This window comes from Canis lupus, chromosome 22 (genome assembly GCF_003254725.2).
Source record: "Canis lupus dingo isolate Sandy chromosome 22, ASM325472v2, whole genome shotgun sequence".
NCBI lineage: Eukaryota > Metazoa > Chordata > Mammalia > Carnivora > Canidae > Canis > Canis lupus.
Genome location: NC_064264.1, coordinates 49,925,605 through 49,951,159, shown reverse-complemented (window position 1 = coordinate 49,951,159; position 25,555 = coordinate 49,925,605). Strand labels below are relative to the sequence as shown.

Here is a 25,555-nt window from a genome sequence, read left to right as displayed (position 1 = left end):
GTGCCATTTGTCTAAATTAAAACAGGGGCTACAGGGGATCCCTGGGTGGCTCAGCAGTTTAGCGCCTGCCTTCGGCCCAGGGCGTGATCCTGGAGTCCCAGGATCAAGTCCTACATCGGGCTCCCTGCATGGAGCCTGCTTCTCCCTCTGCCTGTGTATCTGTTTTTCGCTCTCTGTCTCTCATGAATAAATAAATAAAATCTTAAAAACAAAACAAAACAAAACTGGGCTACAGCAAATGGAGTTGCTCAGCACAAATCCATAATCACTACTTACTAAGATCCATTGGGTTGATCTCTGGGTGTGTTGCAGGACTCTTTTAAGTTACCATGCCTGTTCTTACCCAGACTAGAGGGATCTTCAGGTTTCAGGAATCTCAGCCTTACTCGTGAACCACTTCTTTGACTTTTTTCATGACCCTGATCCTGTCCCAGTTTTAGGCTTCCCAGACACCGGTTCTGCTGTTTTGCTATCCCGTTTACATTCTTACCTACTCATTTAGACTTGACAGTATGGACCCTATATTTGTGAATAAATCACTCCAGAAGTCAGTGGCTTAAAACCACAACCATTTTATTGGCTCATGATTCTGTGGGTCAGAATTTGTGCTGGCTTATCTGAGTGGTTCTGTTGGTCTCACTGGGGACTGCTAATGTGCATCCACTTATCTCGTGGCTTGACTGGGCCTGAATGATGTTAATGGTCCCATCTACCCGATTGTTGGTGCAGGCTATCATTAGGGCCGTGTCTCGAGTAGGAAAGCCAGGAATCCTTTATGAGATGGCAAAGTTCGAGAAGGGCAAGCCCCAATGTGTTCCTTGGCCAAGGCAAGTCACATGCCTAAACCAGAATTAATGCAGGAGGGGGCTACACAAGAGTGTGGATATAGGAGGCATGAATCATTGGAATCTACCACAGACATATTCTCTGGTTGTGATCTGGGTCCCTGCTTGATTTCCAGGCACCAACCCTCAATGGAGACAGAGCTCTCTCCCCAGGAAATGGAGGTAACATTTTTTCTCTCCAAGAAGAATGTAAGCTCATAAGGATTTATCTTTCTCTCTTTTATTGCCCCTCCATAAAAGAAAACAAAGGCAGTGTGCTTTCTATGTAGGAAACTAGGTTCTCCTGAGTCTGATCTCAACACCACTGAGGTAGGTAACACCAAAGAGAGGTAAGGAAAAGGCAGCAGCATTTTTGACTACACACATGCAGTGCCTTGGTGCTGCCCTGCAACACACACCAGAATCCGTTGGCTATGTCCTTCACAGAGAGGAATTAGTCCAATTTTCCACAGAAAATGAAAATTAGAGATATGCTTATCCAATAACAGTAGCAATTTTAGATAAATTATGCTTATCTGTTCATTCATTTACTTACAGAATAATGTGAATTAAACCAACTAAGTGCCAGGCACTGTACCAGATGCTTGGCATACAAAGATGAATACAGGGACTCCTGGGTGGCTCAGCGGTTGAGCGTCTGCCTTTGGCTCAGGGTATGATCCTGGAGTCCTGGAATTAAGTCCCACATTGGGCTCCCTGCATGGAGCCTGCTTCTCCCTCTGCCTGTGTCTCTGCCTTTCTCTCTCTGTATCTCTTGTGAATAAATAAATAAAATCTTAAAAAAAAAAAAAACCCAAACAAAGATGACTACATTACAGCTCCTGTCTTTTTTTTTTTAACTTTTTATTTATTTATGATAGTCACACAGAGAGAGAAAGAGAGGCAGAGACATAGGCAGAGGGAGAAGCAGGCTCCATGCACCAGGAGCCTGACGTGAGATTCGATCCCGGGTCTCCAGGATCGCACCCTGGGCCAAAGGCAGGCGCTAAACCGCTGCGCCACCCAGGGTTCCCATATAGCTCCTGTCTTAAAGCCGCTTGGAACCTATTAAGGATACAGATAAATATAGACATCCTTCCATATCCAAATCTCTCATCCTCTGCCCCTCCCGCTGCATGTGTGTATGCATACTCTCTCTTTCTCAAATAAATAAATAAATAAATCTTAAAAAAAAAAAAAAGTCCTTGGTAGAGAATTCTTTTTTTTTTTTTTTGAGAATTCTTTTGATGAGCAAAATTCCCCTAACTTTACTAGTCACCTCCCTGATTTAAGTGTTTTGATAAGTTGGATTGTCTTGAAGCAGGGTATAACAGCAGCATCTCATACTTGTTTTAGACAATTGTGCATCAGCTTGATGGAATATTAAGCAGTCATTAACATTTATAATTATGAAGACTGTGGTGATGTGGAAAAATTCTTGTGTATTAAGTAAAAAATAGCTAACTACAAAATTATATTCAAACTATTACTGCAACGAAGTGAAAATGCATGGGGAAGGGCTGGAAAAGAACATAGAGTAAGGAAAGCATTTTTACACACATCACATTTCTAGTGGATTAAGTAGAGCTTTACACAAAGCAAATCCTACCTTACAGCTATATAAACTGAAGAGGGCAAACGACTTCACATTTTAGCTACAGTGATATGAGCTGCTATAACAGAAAACTTACAATCATAGAGGCTTAACACAGTAGCAGCTCCTATCTTGTTCATGTTGAATCTCAACTGTGGAGGAGTGGAGGGCGGGGTGGCTGTGCCTTCTGCTCTACCCTATCTTCCAGGACTCAGGCTGCTAGGCCTCTATCATCTTTAACTCACAAGTTGTCTCTTTGGCTATTAATAATAAACAAGGAGAAGGAACACGGAGGACAGCAAAAAGTTTTTATGGGCAAGAGCCAGAAGTGATAAACATCACTCCAACCCACATTCTGTGGGTCAAAACATAATCACACGGTAATATGTAACTGCAAAGGTAGATGGGAAAATATCATCTGTGTGCCAGGAAGAAGTGGAAATGGGTTTGGGGGAACAGCTAGCTGATCTCTGCTACACAAATGCTCCCACCTAACTAGACAGGGCAAGAACTGGAAGCCAGTCTTCCTTTCTTGGTTTTGTGCTTATATTTTCATTTCTCATTCACTCATTCATTCTCTCTCTCTCTCAAAATAAATAAATAAAATCTTAAAAAAATAAACAACTAGAAGGTTCAATTCCTATTCTCTGAGTTCAGTCTCTCTGACTATATGACCTGGGTAAGTTCCTTACTTTTGCATGGGTTTTGCAGCCCTTAAACCAGGGCTTGCAGTAACCCATAATATCTATATGATGAAGTGGGAGAAGATGACAACTTAAAGGCAGGCATCTGAATTATCAAGAAGAAAACTATCTTTTAAAAAAGTATTATTTTAAAAATCACCTTCAATATAGTTAGCATAGAAAGGCTAATGGTAGAGAGAACTAGCTCTGTTTGGTTAAAAAGAAATAAACTGTTTGTGGTAGTTGCTAGTGGAAAGATAACCCTGAAGGTGAGGCTGAGATGGATTCGGAGTGAGAGAAAGAAAACCAAATTTCTTTGCAAAACGAAGTAAGAAGAATGAAGACATTCTAGCAGTTTGAGAACGAAGGGGAGAGGGAGTTAGAAAGGTGGTGGGACTTTGGTCCATGACAGTGGCCTATGTTCTGTTTCAAGTATTTGATTATCCTATGGTGTGTTTTCTAGTAGCTGGAAGACCCGGGGACAGCAGAGTGGCTGTCATCTGATTTACAGGTAAGATATATTGAGCATTACATGTCAGGCACTAAGTTATGCAGTAACCATGCACATTCTGATTTAATCTTCATACCGGCTCTGTATGACTATCCTGATTTTATAGATGAGTGCTCAGAGACTTGCCAAGGGTCAGACACCCAGTAAGTGAGAGTTCAAATCTGAGTTTGATTGATTCCAAAGTCCATCCTATTTATTAGTCACTAGAGCATATTATCCTCATGAACACTGAAAGACTGTAGTTCTAAGCTATGGAGCAGAAATTATTGTGGTTTCCTAATTAAGGGCAATAAAAGCATCTCAGAAATGCAGAGTACTAAATAAATACTAGTATTACTGTTCTTGTACTTGACCATTGACATCTGAAGGAAGCACTGTCATCTGAAATGGAAACGTGACAAGCCAGCAAGGGCTTATTAATGTCAAATGAAAATGATATAGTTAAATACTCATGTTTGCATTACACCAGATATTTATATTCTGCAGACCATGTTCTCAGGCACTGAACTCCCATTAAGGTCAGCATCATTTGCAAATCCAGAGAAAATACAGCTATATCACTTTTTTTTTCTTTCCTGAGACAAAAAGAAGAAAAGTGGTTCAGCATTTTGGCTCAGAATTGTAGAGCAGAAATCATGGTGCCTTTACCACTCTTGCTTCAAAAAGAAGAAATTATAGCCTTTCATTCTCCTAGCAGCATGTAACTAAGGTTTAGATGAGTGAACAGATGCATGCAAAAATCAGCCACGCGCATAGAAAACATTCATTTTCACAATCTGGTAAATCTGCTAGGTATGCATGAAACGGAGCCAAATTGATTTCAGCAGAATGCAATGTCACAGCCTCGGCACAACAGGGATCCTTCTCGGCCTCACTCAGTGCCAGGCCTGTTACCATCCGGGGTCCTGGGTGTATTGATCACCCAGTCACCAAGGGTATGTGAATAGTCCCATAAATGGTGGCATGATTCGCTGAACCGCAGTTGACTGGCTTGTGTTATTTCCATTCCTATTAACGTACTGGAACATGAGACTATATTCTTGCTTTTCCCACCTGGAGGCCTATTTTGAGCTTCTTGCTACCCAGCACCTTATCCCTTCTACAGGTAGTTCACTGAACTATGGAATCTGAAAACAGAAAGTGTCCTTAGAGATTATCTTGTCCAATTCCTTCATTTTATGGATGAGATACAGGGAGAAGAAAAGTCTTGCCCAGGCCACATGGGTCATGAACAATGACTCAGGCACCTTCTGACTTCTAAACCTTTGCTTTTTTTTTTTCACTTCATGCTGTCTCCATTGAAATCTGGTCTTAGCCTCCATTAACAGGAAATTTCTGTAATTCCATCAACCTAAATCTCTAGATGTCTTTGAAATATTTTATAATGTGAAGGGCTCTATTTTGCCTGCTCTTGGATTTCCTGTTTGTCTATTGGACCACAGGTCGTCAAACCCATAACGATACCAGATTTACAATCCCTTATTAGAAAATCTCAGAGACAAAGATGTTTTGGAATGAAGCATTTTTTTTTTGAACCTTGCAAAAGTAAAACAGTACCCAGATAGTCTGTTTTGTTTTGCTTCTCCCAAAACCTGGATCAAAATGTAGGACTAGTCAGGCTAAGGTGATGGAGTCTACAAACTGTTTCACATCAGTATAGGTCAGGTTTTGCTGCTGAGTAAGTCAGCTGCAAACTTGTGATAAAACCTGTGGTTTCTGGAGCTCTTTGGATTTGGAACTGTGAATAAAGGACTGTGGATTCATACTACTCTCTTCACACGGGTGGCCTTGAACAAGTGTCATGGACCAGTTGGATAGTATCAATCACTTTTATCAGTAAAAGGGTGGTTTTTCAATAGCTTCTTCTTGTTAGGACTTTTGTTTTTCTGTAGACTTCGGTTATTCCCACTGCCTTTCAGTTATATCCCAGATAACAAAATGGAATGGTCCCATGCTGGATAGACCTTAGAAGAGCTTGGGTTCAGAAGCTGGCTGCCCTGTTTGTTTCTTAGATTTTTTATGAAACAGATCCTGCTGGGATCACCGGAGGGGCAGGTGCTTTATGAGGCAGCTGGGGAGGTCATGGTGGGGACTGGAAGCAGCACCTGTCCTCTTGGGCTTCAGTAAAAGCTGAGCAGGGAGGGCTTGCCACCAGGTCCCCAACGGGCAACTGATCGTGCCTGTATCTCTGGGCTTTCTCCGGCTCCAACTGCTTCTCAGCTTCTTCCTTCTCATCAGATGGGCAGGTTTCCAGGGCTGTCAGATTTTCTTCTGCCCAAGTTAACAAAGACATTGATTTTGGAGGAAGGGAGGCCCTTCCCCCAGCCCATGCTTCCCTCACTCCTGGCTTAGCCACGCCAGCTCTGTGGCATTGTCCGGTTTTATTAGTACTGCCTGGCTGAGGCCTCCTTTCCCAGGTGGCCCCTGTGATTTCCAAGCCCTCTTCACTTGGCATGTCGACATGCAATTCTGGTCTCCCAGGGAGAGCCTGCTTACCTGGATAATGGGCACTTGACCCCCTGGTTTCCAAAGTGGGCTTCTGTACAACAGCAGGGTTTGCATCTGTTTTTATTGTTTTCTGGACTGTTGCCGGGAGGGAGTCCTATAAACGTGACTTTGCTTGGCTGACTTTGGGGTTGATGGAAATCAGATCACTTTGGGGGTTCTAATGGGCCTCGATGGAAGAGTTTTGGAGTGATACAGGAAGGAATATTGTGATTGTGCCCTTTGCCCCTTCAGAACTGGATCACAACTTTTCTAAAATTTTTCATCTGGCATAGAATTGTAGGCACCTGTTTCTTTGAGGAATTTCACCATAGGGACAGGAGGATGGAATTTTACTTAGTAAACCATAAAGGTCTTCTAAGAAAAAAGAACCCATGTATGTCTTTGGAGCAATCATGATGGGTAGGTTTGGATGAGAGGAAGGAAGGAAGGAAGCAAGCAAGCAAGCAAGCAAGCAAGCAAGTAAGCAGCAAGTAAGCAAGCAAGCAAGCAAGCAAGCAAAGAGAACTTTGTCTCCCACATCTTTTGTGCTTATTTCTTCTCACTAACCATGGTGACTAATAGTGGCCTCTTCCTCCACTTTTGCCCAGGCCAAATCCACTGTACTGCACCCAGAATGATATTTTGTAAGACACTCATCTCTGTGTTTAAAACCCCTAGTGGCCTTCCATTACTCTTAGAATGCATGTAGTCTTTACCATGGCCCTTGGTCCTGCATCAACTGGCCCCTGACCCCTCTCTAGCCTCATCCTGCAGATCCCCATGCTCACTGGCCTTCTCAGAGGTTTCTTGCTGTTCCGGGGTCTTTACACACACCTTTCTTCCTGCCCAAAAGGCTCTTTCTCTGCTTCCCTGCCACGTTTCCCCACCCCTTAATCCAGTTATTTCCTGTTCATCTCTCAGATTCCAGTTCATTTTTCTCCAGCCTGGAGTCCTGTTTCCTACTCTCACAGCACTCTGGACTTCGCCTTATCACCTATCACAATTGACAACTTGCTATTTCAGCAACTGTTGGGCTGATGTCTCTCTGTCTCTCCCACTGGCCCATCAGCTTTGTGAGAGGAGGGGCTGAAATTTTGTTTGCTCAGGATTATCACCTCCAGTGCTAGCTCTGCATTCCCAGAGGGTAGTTTCCTAGTAATTATTTGATGAGGTACCCAGTGAATGATTTATCTAGCTAGTGTGACAACCTCATGAACAATACTACTCTTATGTAAGAAAAAAACTCCTATGTTACTCCACTATGGAGTGGAAATTCCACTTGCTGGGAAAACTCAGGCATGGTTTACTCTTAAGAGTCTGGATGAGTGAGCCAGTGTCTCCACTCCCTGGAGTCAGCTGTGGAGACTACATCCAGCTTGATGTTTCTCTCCTGAAGCTCCAAAGGCTCTCTCTGATGGCAGACTGGCATGTCTTCCCCTAGTCTTCATGTTGGCCAAGAGGAACATGTCACATTGGTAATAATGTCAGTAAACTCTGAAGCTGCCAAGGAGAGCAGCAAGCGAAGGCCAAGAGGAAGCCGGCAGAGCCTTAAACATGCAAGCCCTGGAAATCATCTCATTACCAGAGGTGCCAGCCGTCACACCCTGGATGGAAGGGCATAATTGCTGAAAACAGCTAATCACTAACAGCATGACAGCCAAGGGCCTACAGCCGTCCTTTTCTTCACTTCAGGATCTGTCCCACGAGGGGAAAGGTGCCAAAAGAGGAAGCCATGCATGAAGACATGGCTCCTGTCTCAGAGAAAGGGCATTTCTTCCCCAACTTGTACAAGATGCTTTGGGAAGCGTCTCTTTATTTGTTACTAAGCTTGAAATCTTGATGCTTTGATCCAAATGTAGTGCCTCTGGACTTCAGAATTGTGATCTTAATTAAGCCCAGTATGGCAGAGGATGGCCTTCTGTGTGACACTGGCCATCTGCAGAAAGGGGTCTCACAAAAGTAACATTTTGCTTTTAGGAAAGTATGTGGGCAAATGTGGATTGGACACCCATTGTGTAGATACTCCTACATAAGGTTCCTAGGGGAAAAATAAAATAACTAACAGTCCTCATAATTTCTTTGTTTAATTACATTATTATGGTAATCTATGATAATAAGTGGATGGTTTCATCTAGCAAATGTCCACAGAGATATCAAAACAGAAGTTGCAAGTATCTGGGAGGTGTGTGTATACAAAATTAACATAGCACCTGGATAAGTTCAAGCATATCTCTTCTCCTTAACTCATCTCCCTCAACCATTAGTAGAGTACCTTCTGTGTGTCTGGAGCTATATACTAGATGCTTAGGACAGAAACATGGTTGTGGCCCTCAAGGAGCTTATTATGTATTAGTGGAAGAGAGCCACGGACAAATCAGCAACTATGTTGTAGAGTAGAAAGTATAGGATTGGAGGTGTCAACATGAGTTTCTTTTAATGTCTGAAGGCAGTTTTTGTATACAGAAAAGATCATGTAGGTTCCTTTGGTTTTAAAAATTATCAATTCAGAAATCTATTTTCCTTAGGCCTTTGAGTTCAGCCTATAATCTTATTATTCTGTTTATAAATGAAATGGATTAGTTCAAATTGACTAGATTTAAATAAGTTCAAATTGAAGGGTGCCTGAGTGGCTTAGTCAGCTAAGCATTTGGTTTAGGTCATAATATCAAGGTCCTAGGATTGAGCCCTGCATTAGGCTCACTGTTTGGTGAGGAGTCTACTGCTCCCTCTCCCACTGTTCCTTTTGCTCATGTTCTCTCTCTCTCTCTCAAATAAATAAATAAATTAATTAATTAATTAATTAATAAAATCTTTATAAATAAATAAGTTTAAATTGCAATTTACTTTATTAAATTCCCTTAAACTTTTAAAATCGTATTTATGATTTTACCCTCTTTTTCTTTTTCCTAAAGATTTTATTTCTTTTTGATGAGAGACAGAGAGAGAGAGAGAGAGAGAGAGAAAGAGAGAGAGGCAGAGACACAGGCAGAGGGAGAAGCAGGCTCCATGCAGGGAGCCCAATATGAGACTCAATCCCAGGACTCCAGGATCATGCCCTGGGCCAAAGGCAGGTGCTCAATCGCTGAGCCACCCAGGTGCCCCAATACCCTCTTTTTCTTAAGTGCTTCAAATACTCGACTGAGCAGGCAAAACCTCCCCCAAATAAGCACTTCAATAGTGCTTGTAAATCTATAAGATACTCTGGAAACTGAGGTTGCTTATAGGCCAAAGATCCTCTGCAGGCACACAGGCCTAGGTGATTCTTCCTCTGCCAACAGGATCCTGAGCCCTCTTCTGGTTGCCATGATTATAGGGAATTTAAAGTTCATGCCCTTCAGATAGAATTGGTTTTCTTGAGTCTAAATTACAGTTGAGGGATGCCTGGGTGGCAGAGTGGTTGGGTGTCTGCCTTTGGCTCAGGGCGTGATCCTGGAGACCTGGGATCGAGTCCCACGTCGGGCTCCCTGCATGGCACCTGCTTCTCCCTCTGCCTGTGTCTCTGCCTTTCTCTCTGTGTCTCTCATGAGTAAATAAATAAAATTTAACAACAAAAAAATTACAATTGAACCTAATTCTTTCCTCTGCTTTGAGAGGCAACCTTCTCACCCATTTGCTTTTTTCAACTAATCTTTCTTTGTTATTGTTTTTTTTTTTTAACATTTTATCTTAATTACTTATTCATGAGAGACATAGGGAGAGAGGCAGAGACATAGGCAGAGGAGAAGCAGGCTTTCTGCAGGGAGCCTGATTTAAGACACGATCCTAGGACCCTGGGATTATGACCTGAGCCAAAGTCAGGTGCTCAACTACTGAGCCACCCAGGCATCCCTCAACTAATCTCTTTTCATGTTCTTCATATTCTTGGTTGGGTCCCAATTTTGAAAATATTTTATTCTGGTAAAATATGCCTGATATAAAATTTACCACTTAAACTATTTTTAGGTATAATTTAGTGGTACATTAAGCACATTCACATGGTTGTGCAACTATCACCACCATCCATTGCCAGAACTTTTCTCATCTTTTCAAACTGAAACTCTCTACCCATTAAACAGTAATTCCCCTTCCATGTTCCCTGTAGGCTGTGGTGACCACCATTCTACTTTGTCTCTATAAATCTGACCACTCCAGATGCCTTATATAAGTGGGATCATACAGTATTTGTTCTTTTGTGATTGGGTCATTTTCTTTTAGCATAATGTCTTTTAAGATTCATACATGTTGTTGCACATGTCAGAATTTCCTTCCTATTTAAGACTGACTACTATTTAATCGTATGGATACACCATATTTAACAATTTTTTTTTCATTTATTTTAAAAAGGGGGGGGGGGAGGAAGGGCAGACAGACAGAAAGAATCCCTCAAGGAGACTCCCTGCTCAGCATGGAGCCTAACATGGGGCTCAATTTCAGGACCCTGAGACCATGACCTGAGCCCAAGCCAAGAATCAGACACTTTACCAACTGAGTCACCTAAGTGCCCTTACACCACATTTTTTAAAAAAGATTTTATTTATTTGACAGAGAGAGAGAGAGAGAGCACAAGCAAGAGGAGCTACAGGTAGAGGGAGAGGGAGAAGCGGGCTCCCCATGAAGCAGAGAGCCCGGTGTGGGGCTCAGTCCCAGGACCCTGGGATCATGACCTGAGCCGAAGGCATATGCTTAACCGATTGAGCCACACAGGCTCCTCTACACCACATTTTTAAATCTATTATCTATCATGGATATCTGGGTTACTTCTACTTTCTGGCTATTGTGAGTAATGCTGTTCTGAACATGGGTGTGCTGGGTTCCTATTCTTTTTTTTTTTAAGATTTTATTTATTTATTCATGAAAAACAGAGAGAGAGGCAGAGACACAGGCAGAAGGAGAAGCAGACTCCATGCAGGGAGCCCGATGTGGACTCAATCCCAGGACTTCAGGATCACGCCCTGGGCTGAAGGCAGACGCTAAACCGCTGAGCCACCCAAGGATTCCCTGGGTTCCTGTTCTGACAGACATTTCTATGCTACACAAATATAATTTTACATGGACTAAACCGTAAAACAAAGTTTAAAATAAATACATAACGTGGACACACTGGTACACCCCAACACTGCTGCTGAAAATGTATCATCAATCTTTCAAAAAGAAATTTTTTTAAAAATTTTATTTATTTATGATAGGCACACAGTGAGAGAGAGAGAGAGGCAGAGACATAGGCAGACGGAGAAGAAGGCTCCATGCACCGGGAGCCCTACGTAGGATTCGATCCCAGGTCTCCAGGATCACGCCCTGGGCCAAAGGCAGGCGCTAAACCGCTGCGCCACCCAGGGATCCCAGAAATTTCTTATATATACCTTCTGTAAAACATTTTAGCAATACATAACAAAATCCATAAAAACGTTTCTACCCATTGAGCTGGTAATCCTAGTTCTGAAATGTATTCTATTTCTTTTTTTAAAAAATATTTTATTTATTCATGAGCGACAGAGAGAGAGAGAGAGAGGCAGAGACACAGGCAGAGGGAGAAGCAGGCTCCATGCAGGGAGCCTGATGTGGGACTCAATCCCGGGTCTCCAGGATCACACCCTGGGCTGAAGGCGGCGCTAAACCGCTGAGCCACCCAGGCTGCCCGTATTCTATTTCTTTTAAGAGATTTTATTTATTTTTTTATTTGAAAGAGAGAGCCCAAGTATGTATATGTGTGAGTGGAAGAAGCAAACAGAGAGGGAATCTCAAGCAGACTCCGCGTGGTGCAGGGCTTGATCTCAAGACTCTGAGATCATGACCTGAGCTGAAATCAAGAGTTGGAAGCTTGAGACACCTGGGTAGCAGAGTGGTTGGGCATCTGCCTTTGGCTCAGGTCATGATTCTAAAGTCCCAGGACCGAGTCCCATATCGGACTCCCTCCATGAAGCCTGCTTCTCCCTCTGCCTATGTCTCTGCCTCTCTCTTTCTCTGTGTCTCTCATGAATAAATAAATAAATTCTTAAAAAAAAAAAAAAAAAGAGTTGGATGCTTAACTGACTGAGCCACTTAGGTGCCCCGTGGTCCTGAAATGTATTCTAAAGAAATACAGTTTAGGGACACCTGGCTGGCTCAGTCAGGAGAACATGCTACTCTTGATCTCAAGGTTATAAGTTCAAGCCCCATGTTGGGTGTAGAGATTACATAAAAAAATAAAATCTTAAAAAAAGAAAGAAATGTAGTCTAAGGAGGGAAAAGTTATATACATAAAGCTCTATAGTGCTAAGGTTATAAAATTTTAAGTTATATACTAATCATACAATAAAATTATATAATAACTACATCATAAAATTGTAGTGAAAAACCAGAGACACTTAAATATTCAATAATAGGGAAATGGTTACCTGAATTGAAATGAAACCACTTGATGCATATTATATACCTATTAAAATAATAAATACATTAAAACAAACAAAAATAATAAAAACAAAAATTTTTTATAGCAATAAAAAAGGAAAATATAAAATTATAACTACTCATTCATGTAAAAATTATGGCTGCAAATGGACAAAGCCTAAAAAAGAACAGGGGAGTAATTAATAAAATGAATTTTGTGGATTGGTGGATTCAAAATGACTTCTTCCCTTTTAAAAATATTCTTTGTTGTTGGTAAAAGCAATAAAAATTAAAATTTGAAGTAGCTGACAAAACTTGTTCATTAATAAAAAAAAAAAAAAACTTGTTCATTAAAAATAAGGGCACCTGCTGGGTTGCCTTGATGATTAAATAATGGATGCAAAAGTAGCAAGAGATAAGTCTGCAGGCACTCGACAGTCTCCCCCCAGCCCTCTCTGCCTCACCCCTCCTTCCTTCCAGCTTAAGCATCCAGCAGATACAGGATCATCACTGGTCACGCAATACCTCCGTACCTTTCTCTTTCTCAGTAAGAGTGTTCCTTTTGCTTTTTATTCTTTTTATCTATAATTTCCAGAGCTCAATATGATCTGGACACTTATACTTTTGGATTCTCTCATCAAAATGAACTTGTTTTTTCCTCCCTACTTAATATATGGTTCTAAAAAAGCATGTAATATTATGTAACAATCTGGTCAATCTCCCCTACCCCTCAAATTAAACAGTTACTACCATAAGATCCACAGCAATTCCATCTTTGAGTATATGTCCAAAAGAAGTAAAGTAGGCACTTAAACAGATAGTGTATACTCATCATATTCCTAACAGCATTATTCACAATAGCCAAAAGGTGGAAACAACCCAAGTGTCCATCAACAGATACACAAAATATGGTATACCCATACGATGATATATTATTCAGTTTTTAAAAGAAAGGATATTCTGTGGGCACCTGGGGGGCTCAGCCGGTTGGGCATCTGCCTTTGGCTCAGGTCATGATACCAGGGTGTTGGGATAGAGCCCCGCATTGGGCTCCCTGCGGAGTGGCATACACAGGTCTGGTGCTGGGTGCTGGGGATCCAAACGCAATTCCTGCCCCTCTGGGACTTCTGATCTAGTACGAAAGAAAAGAAGCACTGTACAAGTATAAGAGTATGATGCATGTTATAGAAGGGAAAGGACATGGAGTATGTAGAACAAAGAGTCTGGAAAACTGCTGAGTCTCAGTGGTTCTGGAAGGCCTCCTAAGGAATGATGATCTTGGAGAGACTCAGACAATGCTGAGCAGAGGGAATAGTGGAGTGGAGAATGAGTTGAACAACTCTCACACTGAACTCTTCATTCTTGGGACACCTGTCAACCAGAGACCAATCATTTGTTTAGTCAGTCATTCCTGATGCATTCGTGACATAAATATCTACCAGCAGTAGGTGAGAAGGTATGCATGTCATCGGTGAAAGGGACTTAAGAGCTGATTAGTCTGCGAATGAGCCATGCCTTACACTTCATCTCTCTTTTTCACTAGCCATACTATTGTTTATTTAAACTTCCACTGCAGTCTGGACCACCTCAAAAAGGTGAATTTCAAACCACAAGTGGTATCTTTAATGTTTGAGTTAAGTTTGATTAAAAAAAAAAAGAATTTGGAATTATTAAGGTGCAGTTTTAAGATTAAAGTAAATTTCAATTATTTGCATTCTCTTATTAGGTGTTTCTATGGATTGGGCCATTCATTTCTTATTTCAAATCTCAGCATATATACAGGTGATAATATCAATAAGAATACATGAGGCACCTGGGTGGGTCAGTCAGTTAAGCATCTGACTCTTGGTTTTGGCTCAGGTCATGATCTCAGGGTCCTGAGACCTAGTCCAGGGTAGGGCTCTGTTCATTATGGAGTCCGCTACAGAGTCTCTCCCTTCCCTCTCTCTCCCCTTTTATTCCTGCCCCTGTATGCTCTCTCTCTAAAATAAATAAATAAAAATCTTTAAAAAAGGGGGGGGCAGAGAATACAAAAATACAAACCAAGGGGAAAAGAGATAAACTGCTTAACACATAGAATTTGGTAAATAAAGCATACACATTCCACTTAGCTTTTCTAAGACATGTTCTATTCTGGATAGCAGTGGATTGATTATACCTCAAAGACAATTATTTCTATTACTCCTTTTCCAAAAACTATGGCTTTCTTCAAATCAATCAGTAATCAATCCAATGTAGTATTCAGTCTGATAAAAAAAAAAATCCAACTGTCTACTGCAATGTCAATAAAAGAATACCTTGCAACAGAATGAGTCTTGCCATTAGGACACACACACACACACACACACACACACACACACACACACTTTTTTCATTTATTTGGTAGTAGAAACTAATTTAAACAATGATATGTAACTTGTACATTGGGAACATTTGATAAACATCAAAATAGTAAGAATAGGCAAGGGTAAAAAGTGAAAATTGGCTGCATTTAAAGGTTTTTAATAAATACTCCTCACAACTTGAGCTCAAATGCTTAAGGGCCAGCGGACTGGGGCACGCCAACACAGCCAAGTGCAGCCCCGGGGGCAGGCTGAGGGCCACAGTGTTGGTCTTTAACCAAACCCCTCCTCTGCCCTCACTTCATCCCTCAGAGCTGCTCTTCTCCTACAGGGCCTGCTCCAGTGAAACCTTGTTCTCAGGAAAAAATCTGATAAATGTGTCCCATCAGTTAGGACTCTGAAAAAAAAAAAGGGCAGAAAACCACCTCCCACAGGCTTAGGCCCAAAGGGACTTTAATGTCTTAAACGAGTGTTTTCAGGCCAGGGATTTTGCTTCAGGGCTTCCTGGAATCAGGTCCAGAGGACGACCTTAGGGCTGGGTTCTCCATTTCTCAGTCCTAATTTCTCTAGAGAGGCTTCATTTCTGGCTCCACATTGTGGACCCTGGACATTCTTGGGCTACTGTGGTCTGAGGGTAGCCACAGTGCCAGTTCACCTCCGCTCACAGAAGCTCCAGCCAGAAAGATCTCCTGCCCCTTTGTCCCACAGAAGTTCCTAGACTGACTCTGATGGGCTAATGTCATGTGCTCGTGGCCAATCACTGCGGCAAGAAGAATGCAACTCACTGATTGATTATCCCTGAACATCTGACTCAGAGGGCAGAGGGATGGGGGGGCTGGGAATGGAAATCAGGAGCCATCCTCTAAAAAAGGAAAAATGGATGCTCAGTAGCAAATCACAAATGTCTTCTATACTCATTCACATTATTCCCAGTATTTAAACTCTTGCAGGACACAAAACCTTAAAATGAGTCTCAAATGGCTCTCTAATCATGGAGTTGCAAACACTTGACTGTGGATGGCACTGCTTCCTCTACCCATTAAGCCACTCGGTAGCCACCAGACCTGGTGTGTGTACAGGGACATCAGGCCTCTTCTCGGACATAAGCAAACACGTGATATGATTGTTTTACATGAAACCTCTATGAGAAAACCAGGGTGTTGATGTAATTGCTATGCATGTAGTTCTCACCATTAGTACATGCTGTAGATATGTAAAGGATTATCGACCTCAATACCTAATGTGATTGATACCTATGCGATTATCTGCCATGAAGATACACCCTTTCCTGCTTCTAATGCAATTACCTTCCTCTATATAGATGGAATTGGTGCCCATGTGATGACTTGCTCCAGATCCATATGCGATTATGCTTGTGCAATTATCTAACACAATGATATGCCAGTGATTGAAACCCATCTGATTATCTGCTAAGATGATACCCATGCAAATGAAAATTGGCAAGTCCTGTGAGCTCTAATAATAACCCTCACTACAAGCCAAAACCAATGGCTAAGACTTAAAGAAAGGTTCTTTAAAAATAAACAGGCACTTAACTGTGTATGTATGTGGTGTGTATGAATGTATATGCAGGAGAGAGATTGAGATTTATTTTTCTGTAGTGTTTAAAACTTAGAATAGGACTACAAAAATGAAAGAAAAGAAATATCAAGGTAATTTTCAGCTCCAGAATTCTCAGATTCTAGGGTCTTAATAATAACCTAAGACCTGTTACTGATTTCATAGGAAGTAGCATTTTATTCCACAATTTGTGTTTTAATTCACAGACTTTGTGTCCTAGTGACTTTTTTGCCTTTTGGTGACCACATAAGGAAACGAGAGGTTGAAAATTACCGATGTAAACAACTACATACAACTGAAGGTACAGCACAGACATATAAATCACTAAGACCACATTTCCAACTCCAGAGCACGTGCCATTATTACAGACAAGACCACACTCAGCTGTTCTCCCCAGCCTCCACTGCTCTTCTTAAAAAGAAACAGTCTAAGTAATAACATGTTTGGTCATTTATCTTGCTCTTTTTTTCCCAATTCGTTATTCTGACTTTTGAGAAAAGCATGTAATATCCCCATAGAATTTGATGATTTTCTTTGTTATTGTCAAAAAATGCTAATCCATGAAGCGAACCTTTCTGGGTAATGTTAATTCAGCTGCCTGTTTTATAATAGGATTATGTTTTCCAGGATTTAAAAATCCCACTTGTTAGCTACCAAATAGACTTCTACAACAGCTATAAAATCGAATTTAATCCCTATTGGCATTAACAAAATAGCCGAGGTAAAATTCATGTCTAACTGCACTTAACTTCTTACAACCTCCAATAAATATATAACATTTCTTTTGAAGTTATAAAAGTAAACTGTTCAGTGGATAGCCAGTCTCATGGGTCCAATCATGCAGTATCTCTAAGGCAGAACAAATGCTGTTTACATACAGTAAGGACTACGGGAAACATTTATTTAAACGGATTAATCCATGTTTACATGTATTAATGCTCCTTTTTCCAACACGCAAATTCAAGTTAAAATGATCTTCATTCCTCTCTTTTAAAAACAGTCATAGGGGAGTCAACTATTTGGTCTGTTAACATGTAAAAAATCTAGTTAGGTACAAATAAATTTCAGAATAGAATACTATAACACAATTGAGGTAGAGGCTAACATTATATCTCACTTTACAAAAGAGAGGGCATTTTTTGGAGGGTGGGTGAAGATAAGGAAAGGCAAAGGGCCCCAAAAATGATCTCACTGCTTACCAAAGTGAGGGTGGTAAGCAGATTCCCTTTTGTCTTTGGCTCTTCATTCCTATATCACTCTGTCTTCAAAAATGAAGTTGAGCTGGCATTAAAGGGCCTTCTGGGAATGCAAAATTCAAGTGTGGTGAAACAGAGACATATTTCTCTTCCCTTCTTCCCTCCCCTCCTCTTTCAAGCAGGTGACTCCGGAAGCTTATGGTGGGCCAGATGGGAACAAAGATATGCTGGCAAATAACCGTTTCAAGATGAAGGAGAAGAAAACAAGGAGGCTGACATGTAACATATCAAAGAATATTCAGGCACTCGGAAGTTGAACATGAATCTCAGGGCAGTCCAACCTCTTTAAAGATGCAAATTGCAGTCAAACACAGAAAACAGTAGGGTTCTGTTTATCCTTTCACAAAGGGTGCAAACTGCTAATCAGGCTCCATTGCTGGGCTGGCCACTTTGTTTATCAATAAACAGGAAGACAGTTAGACTATAATTTTCCTGCCTCGCACTGGTAGCCAAAAGGAAATGCTGGCAGCTTGGTAGTACTGAGTTCCAGTTGCATCAAAACCCAATTATTATTGTAATAATGTATGGGTGTTTGCAAGTTGCACAGGCGCGCTACACATGTCCACAGAATCATGTGAAACATATTGGCAGAGAACGAGCTTGGTGATACATGGACTAAGGGGAGCTGTCAAAATAGGCTGGTCCTCCAAGAGCTCAGCTGTGGAATGTTGTTTAAAAACACACACACGCTGGAAAAGAGTTAACACGGCAGATATGGAAATCTTCTACATGTTAATACAACACGACAAAAATATGGTTTGATGAACATCAAACAACAAATAGCCTTCAAATGGGAAATTTGGTTGGAGTATGCTATAATTGCCACTACAAACTGCTACCACAGAGTACTCATATACCTTCTAAAAAAGGCATTCACAGTTATTTTCATGTCAATAGGAACTATCTTCCTGAGATACTATAAAATCCTAAATCTAACTTTGGGAGCACAAGCCCCCAAATCTAACATATAACCAAAGTTCAAATGTACATGTGTTTAGGCCTTCGAATTGTCCAAATCATGGGACGCCTGGGTGGCTCAGCAGCTGAGCGTCTGCCTTTGGCTCAGGGCATGATCCTGGATTGAGTCTTGCATTTGCTCCCTGCATGGGGCCTGCCTCTCCCTCTGCCTATGTCTCTGCCTCTCTCTATGTCCCTCATGAATAAATAAAATGTTAAAAAAATTTTTAATTGTCCAAATCATGACCTTAGGGCATTTTTCTTTTGTCTGTATAGATGCATCTATAAGAGATTAAGACGCATTCCAAATTTCTTATAATGCCCAAGATGGGGCATGACAAATATAAAATACAAAGAGACTATATTTTCCATAACATAGTGTTTCTATTTTTTTTCAGATTTTAACAAATTTACAGTGCTTCTATTAATGTTGAAATAGTACATGTGCTAATAAGAATTATATTGATCACATGCAACTCATTTATTCATCAAACGTTTGCTGAGTACCTACTATGTATCAAGTACTATGGTAAGCTGTGGGGGATACATTGGCACCCTCTTCATCTAACTGAGCCTACCAGGAAAGCAGATGTGGAATAGGTCATTACATTAAGGTGTAATGGCTGTTATGATGGAGTAAGTCAGTCACTCTTTTTCTGTACACCCAACCAGTCTTCACTGTGTGTCTGGCTCTCCAAGATGCCAAACCACAGCACTACCCTGGCAACTTGAGATAGGGGACTGTAGCTCACTTCTGCTTGGACAAAACATAAACAAGTGAAGTTCAGTAAGTTCTGTATGGTTCTGATAATAACTCTCATTTGCAAGTGTAGTTGATGAAGTTTTGGAATATAGGTGAGGTGTGGTGGGGTGAGGTCGGAGTCGACGACCAAGAAAGAATTCTTGAGACGTCTTTGGTGCAAAATGGTGGTTTTATTAATGTACGGGGACAGGACCCGTGGGCAGGAAAAGCTGCTGCTCCAGGCCTGTGAGGGGTGGCTGATTATATACCTGGGAGTTGGGAGGGGTTTGAGGATACTGTACTCTCTAAGGAATTCTGGAAGCAAAGTTTCCAGGACCTTGAGGTAGCTATTGTTGGGAAAAGGTCACTTATTACTGTCTAATAAAACCTGAGTCATGAAACCCTTCAGATGTATATCAGTGGGCCATGTGCTTGGAGAATGATTGCCAACATGTATCTTGGGGGTTTAGAGATAAAGGGAAATTTCTTTTTTCTTTTCTTTTTTTTCTTTTTTTTTGATAAAGGGAAATTTCTAAAGCAATTTTTATGTTAAAGTAGACTTACAAGATCCTGGCAGTCGGGCTAAGATTGTTTTTGCCCTTAGCAAAGTATTAACATGGAGGCAGTTGAGTCTGTAGAGGAATGTCCCTTTGCCTGTTTCAAGGACTTGTCAATGTGCTGTCCCAGGCTTGTGCTTTGTCCTCAGCTAGTCCTCTGTTCTCCCATCATAGTGACCACAAGTGAAGCTCTAGAGTGTACAGCTTTCCCACTTATTGGCTGTGTGACCTTGGGCAAGTTTGTTAACCTCTCTGTATTCCAATCTCCTTATCTGTCAGTGGGAATAACAGTACCTCCTTCATAGAGCTGGTGTGCATATGAAATGAGGCAATCCATGCAAAGCACCTAGAAGTAGTGCTGGCACATAGACATATTCTAAATGTTCTCTAGTATTGGTCCCATATCACCTTCAGCACCACGGTCAGCTCCAAGGCTCACTCCAATTAGGGCAGAGGCCAGAAAGAATGATTGTAGATAGCTAGCTGCCTTTGGCCCAGGAATGGACCAAAATTCAAAATCCAAGGAGAACCCAGGAAGGAGTGGTGATATTGTCCATACCTGCTATGACCCTCAGAACTGAAGGGTGATATGCTCAGTATGTCTCCCAGGCAAATGTGGAAAGAAAACCCAGTCACAGCTCCCAGCTCAGAGAGTGGGAGCTCCTTGATCAATGGAATTCTTGATAAAGGTCTCCCTAACCTTCTCATATGTTGGTTCCAAACTTGGGTGCTTCATACCCACTTCAGGCTCCTTTGCTTTGACAGCCTATTTGTTAGTTCTTTCTTTTTTTTTCTTTTTCTTTTTTTTTTTTAAGATTTATTTATGAGAGAGAGAGAGAGAGAGAGAGAGAGGCAGAGACATATGCAGAGGGAGAAGCAGGTTCCATGCAGGGAGCCCGATGTGGGACTCAATCTTGGGGACTCGGGGATCACCTCCTGAGCCAAAGTCAGACGCTCAACCGCTAAGCCATCCAGGCATCCCTTGTTAGTTCTTTGTATTTATTGGCCCTACTTTTCTACTTTCCTTCCCCTATGCATCTAGCCATCCAGAAAGAGAAGCTCTTTATATTTATGCCAGACCATCAGCCTCCTGCCACTATGGAAAGGCAATTAGATAATGTTTATAAAAAGGCTTAGTAGAACAGCCTCTTGGGGCTTAATCTAGCTTCATTCTTCCACCCTCTGAGGTTCCAAGAATTCATCCTCTACTGGAAAAACTTGAGGCATCTTTGGGAAGCCTACTTTCATCTCAGGCCAGTTCCCTGGCTCATCTTTCTCTCTAGGCTTTTGCTCTTCTGACACATGTGTAGGAAGGTCTTTCTGGTCTAGTTACCTGGAGCTATTCAGTACTTTTCCCAAAAATATGTGCTTCTTAGACAAGACTTGGGTGGAAATTCAGGGTACAACTACTAACTTTTGCAGGTTAATTTATGACCACTGATTTTATTAAGTGGGAAAAAGTTGCAAAAACATATCTGAAACAGACAGCATATCTTTATTAGAAAGGCAGGCTATGCTTTGGGTTAGTTTTTGACTTGACATTTGCTTCTGACAAGCCACACTTTTCTTTTCCCATCAAAACACCATCTTCTCCAACCTACTCAGCAGGTATAGAATAAGAATTAAATTCTCATCATCCTGAGAAACTCTGATGTATTAAAAAAATACATGGCAAAAGTGTATTATTTCTTAATCACCTCTCTAACTCAAAATGTTAAATTATGCCTTAAAATATACCCAATAATTCATTATTGAAAACATGGTGGCATTTAATACTTATAAATTGTGGTCACTGAAATAGGAAAACTTGAAGAATATACTATTCTTTGATATCAAGTATGTTGCACTGCAAAATTTCATGCTGTAGCTCCTTCATTTTGGTTGTGGCTATATGTACTCAATTTTTTAGTGACTGAAATTTACCAAACTGAGGTCTCCTAGGCTTATTTTGTGAAAATGACCTGAGGTCCCTTGATAAAAAAAGAAGAGATTTTTTTTCACCGGTAACTAAATTTGGAATAAATCAGCTTAATGATTTTCACTACAGATTTCAAGTTATTTCTTACTTCATTTTGAAGGAAATGACTATAGTTTCTACTTTTATAAAGTTTCAGCTCATTTAAGCTGGGTTCCTTTCTTTCAATCTTAATTTTGAACTGGAGCTCAAAGATCTGTTCTAGGCTTGGGCTTTCCATGGTCAGGTATATCATATTATAGATCATACTGTCTTAATTGGATTCCTAGGAATTGCAGGAAAAGAAATAACTGGTTATTTGAAGCCTGTATTTCTTTGTAAAGAGATTTTGTTGAGCTCATTAAATGGAAATTGCTGACTAGTATGACCCTAATAGAGATATTTGAATCCTTGCATTAAAAAGAACCCTGTTTTGAAGAATAAAACAATGAGGGGGGAAAAGGTCAGAGTTTTTCTGGGGGAGGTTAAAGCAATTACTCCACAAAAGGGGAAAGGTTATTTAAGGGTATGAAGGGATTAATAAAAGACCGAAAACACTTTACTATTTCTTTGAAAACCTGGAAAGGTATTTGTATCAGAACCTTTAAGGATCAAAAAGACCTTGCAGAGTTCCTAAGCACAGTTCAGCTTTCCATACTGTTCCAAAAAGACTCACAGATACCCCAATTCCTATTGAAGAAATCTCCCAAGCTTTCAAGTCGTTTAATAAAGGCAAGGCCCCTGGGAGAGGAGCCTTCCATCCCAATTTCACACCCCTACTGAAGAGGAGTTAGCGCCCTACGCCCCTGTATACATTTAATCATTCATTGCACGTCAGTTAGCTTTCTCCCTGTAGGGAGAATACACCTCACTACTCTACAAATTTATTTCAACTGAAGTAACAGCACAGGTATTTAAAATTTAGCTAAATGGATTTGTGTGTGCATATGGTTAAGTACAAATGGGGTGTAGTAATAATGTACTTGTGTGTATTTGCACACACATGAATGTGCACAAAAAGAAACCAAATGAAAGAGCACAAATTAGAATACATGTGTTCAGGGTAGAAAAGGATCTGTATGACAATTAAAGGCATTACAAAGGAACTCAAGAGTTAACTGCTTAAACTGATGAGTGTCAGGAAGTCATAGTCATATTTTTCAATTGATAATATAAGCCAAAGGCCTTGACTGACATTTAGTTATATTTTATTTTATTTTATTTATTTTATTTTATTTTATTTTATTTTATTTTATTTTATTTTATTTTATTTTATTATTTTATTTTATTTTATTATTTTATTTTATTTTATTTTATTTTTGAGAGAGAGAGAGAGAGAGGAGAGTGCATGTGCAGGAGTGGGGAGGAGGGAGAGGAAGAATCCCAAACAGGCTCCACACCCAGCCCAACTCAGGGCTTGATCCCATGACCCTGAGATCATGATATTTGGTGTTTCTTAATGAGCAACTCAAACTCTCAAATGCAACTGACTCCAGGGTTCTGCAATCTGACAGGTAATCAGGAGCGCTTTCTCAATTACTGTTTGTGAAGAGTACTTAGAAAGTTGCTCTCTACTGGGGACACAACTGCACTTCCCTTGCCTTTGCAGTGTTGCCTGAAATTGTTGTTTCCTTCACAACCACTAACCTTTCTGTAGGCCTCACATGTGTACTGATATCCAAAGTGGATAGAGGGAAGAGAAGCATTCAAAGAACATGGCCTCATGGAATGATCCTATGGGGCTTCTGAAGCACTGGTGGTTGCTTAGAAGGCAAATGGCTCCCTCTTGCTTTTTATGACAGTGGGCAGCTTTGACAACATGGTCCTCCTGGCAGTCCTAGGTCCTCTGCCAAGCAGAGCAAGTGGTGGGAAGAGAGCTGCTGTTCCAATCCCTACCAACCAAGAGGCTCCCCCTGACATTCTACTAAGGGAAGCTCTGTGACAGTCTTCCTCCTTCAGTTTCCCAAAATGGAGAATGTCATTTTAAACAGGTCTTTCTCAGGACCTAGACCACAGCCTAGCTCTTCCTTACTCTAATTATTCTCATGGGGCCCAGGCCCTCACAGGCAGATCTGTCTACCTTCCTCTACCATCTTCCTACTCCCTTTCTGCCAAGAAAGTAAATGCAAGGTAAAAATTTATTGATTAGCTACTCAAGAAAGATAATCTCTTTTCTGGTTTCCTAAGAAAAAGAATAAGTAAGATATTCCTGACATAGTTGTCTCTAGCCTCCTAGTGTTAAGAAATCTGCGAGGGAGGGACACCTGGGTGGCTCAGTGGTTGAGCCTCTGTCTTAAGCTCAGGGTGTGATCCCAGAGTCCCAGGATCAAGTCTTGCATTGGGCTCCCTGCAGGGAGCCTGCTTCTCCCTCTGCCTATGTGTCTGCCTTCTCTCTGTGTCTCTCATGAATAAATAAATAAAATCTTAAAAAAAAATCTGTGAGGAAAGTAGAAAAATTGGTATTTTGTCTCTAGGGTCTTTTCTTTATTTGTCTACCATTTTAAGAGAAAGGTTAAAAAAATAGCAAAATTGGCAAACTCCATCACATTTAGAGCAAAAACCTATCTATGCCAATATATTACCCTATGAGAGTCAAGAATCTAAGGTATGAATCAATACCAGTGAATCTTGGCATTGCAAGGAGACTTGAATTAATCCATCAGACCCTTGGTCAGGAATATAGTTAAGACACTTGCTCTTTAAGTATTTATCAAACCTTCTTATAGCACTTACAGAAGGAACACTGAGGCACAGAGAAGCAGAGTAATTCGCCCAAGGTCACACTATTAGGACAAGATATTACCAGAATCCACACATAGGCAGCTTGACTTCAATATGTGTGTTCTTGATCATCAAATAACTTTCCTCTATGTGAAAGGGACATCTTATGGAACATATTATCTATTCTCCTAAGTTTTCTAAGCTTTATTCCTTTAAGAATGATACAACTAGGGATCCCTGGGTGGCTCAGCGGTTTAGTGCCTGCCTTTGGCCCAGGGCGCGATCCTGGGGTCCCGGGATCGAGTCCCACGTTGGGCTCCCGGCATGGAGCCTGCTTATCCCTCTCTCTCTCTCTCTCTCTCTCTCTCTCTATCATAAAAAAAAAAAGAATGATACCATTACTTAAAGAAATATTTTTTTTTTATTTTTTATTTTTTTAAATTTTTATTTATTTATGATAGTCACACACAGAGAGAGAGAGAGGCAGAGACACAGGCAGAGGGAGAAGCAGGCTCCATGCACCGGAAGCCTGACGTGGGATTCGATCCCGGGTCTCCAGGATCACGCCCTGGGCCAAAGGCAGGCGCTAAACCGCTGCGCCACCCAGGGACCCAAGAAATATTTTTGTAATGCGTGAGAGTTTACAAAGTGCTGTTCTGTTTGAACCTCAGAGCTGGTCCTATGGTGGGCAGTGCAGGTTTCATTATCACCTATCTTATGGAACACAGAAGGAAACAGAGGCTCTTGAGTTTATAAACTCAAGTTTCCTGACTAGCTAGTGTTAAAACTGGGAAATTTAAATAGGCTTCATGTTGTCAAGTTCTCTACCCTTTCTACTGAACTGGGTTCCTGGTACCAAGTCAAGGTGCCCACAAGTGACATCCCAGATTTTACCTTAGGTTCCCACAGAAAAATCTTCCCTGAATTACAATTCAGAGTTCATCCTTTGGCTTCCTGAAGGGTAGGTGTAATACCCCTCATGACTATAAAGTCCTAATACA

The 25,555-nt window shown here is 41.0% G+C and overlaps 1 protein-coding gene across 9 annotated transcripts in view; it reads right to left on the bottom strand.

The window, feature by feature from the left end:
- CLYBL (citramalyl-CoA lyase) overlaps positions 1 to 25,555 on the bottom strand; it is a 283,074-nt gene that overhangs the window by 96,366 nt on the left and 161,153 nt on the right. The window lies entirely within an intron of this gene.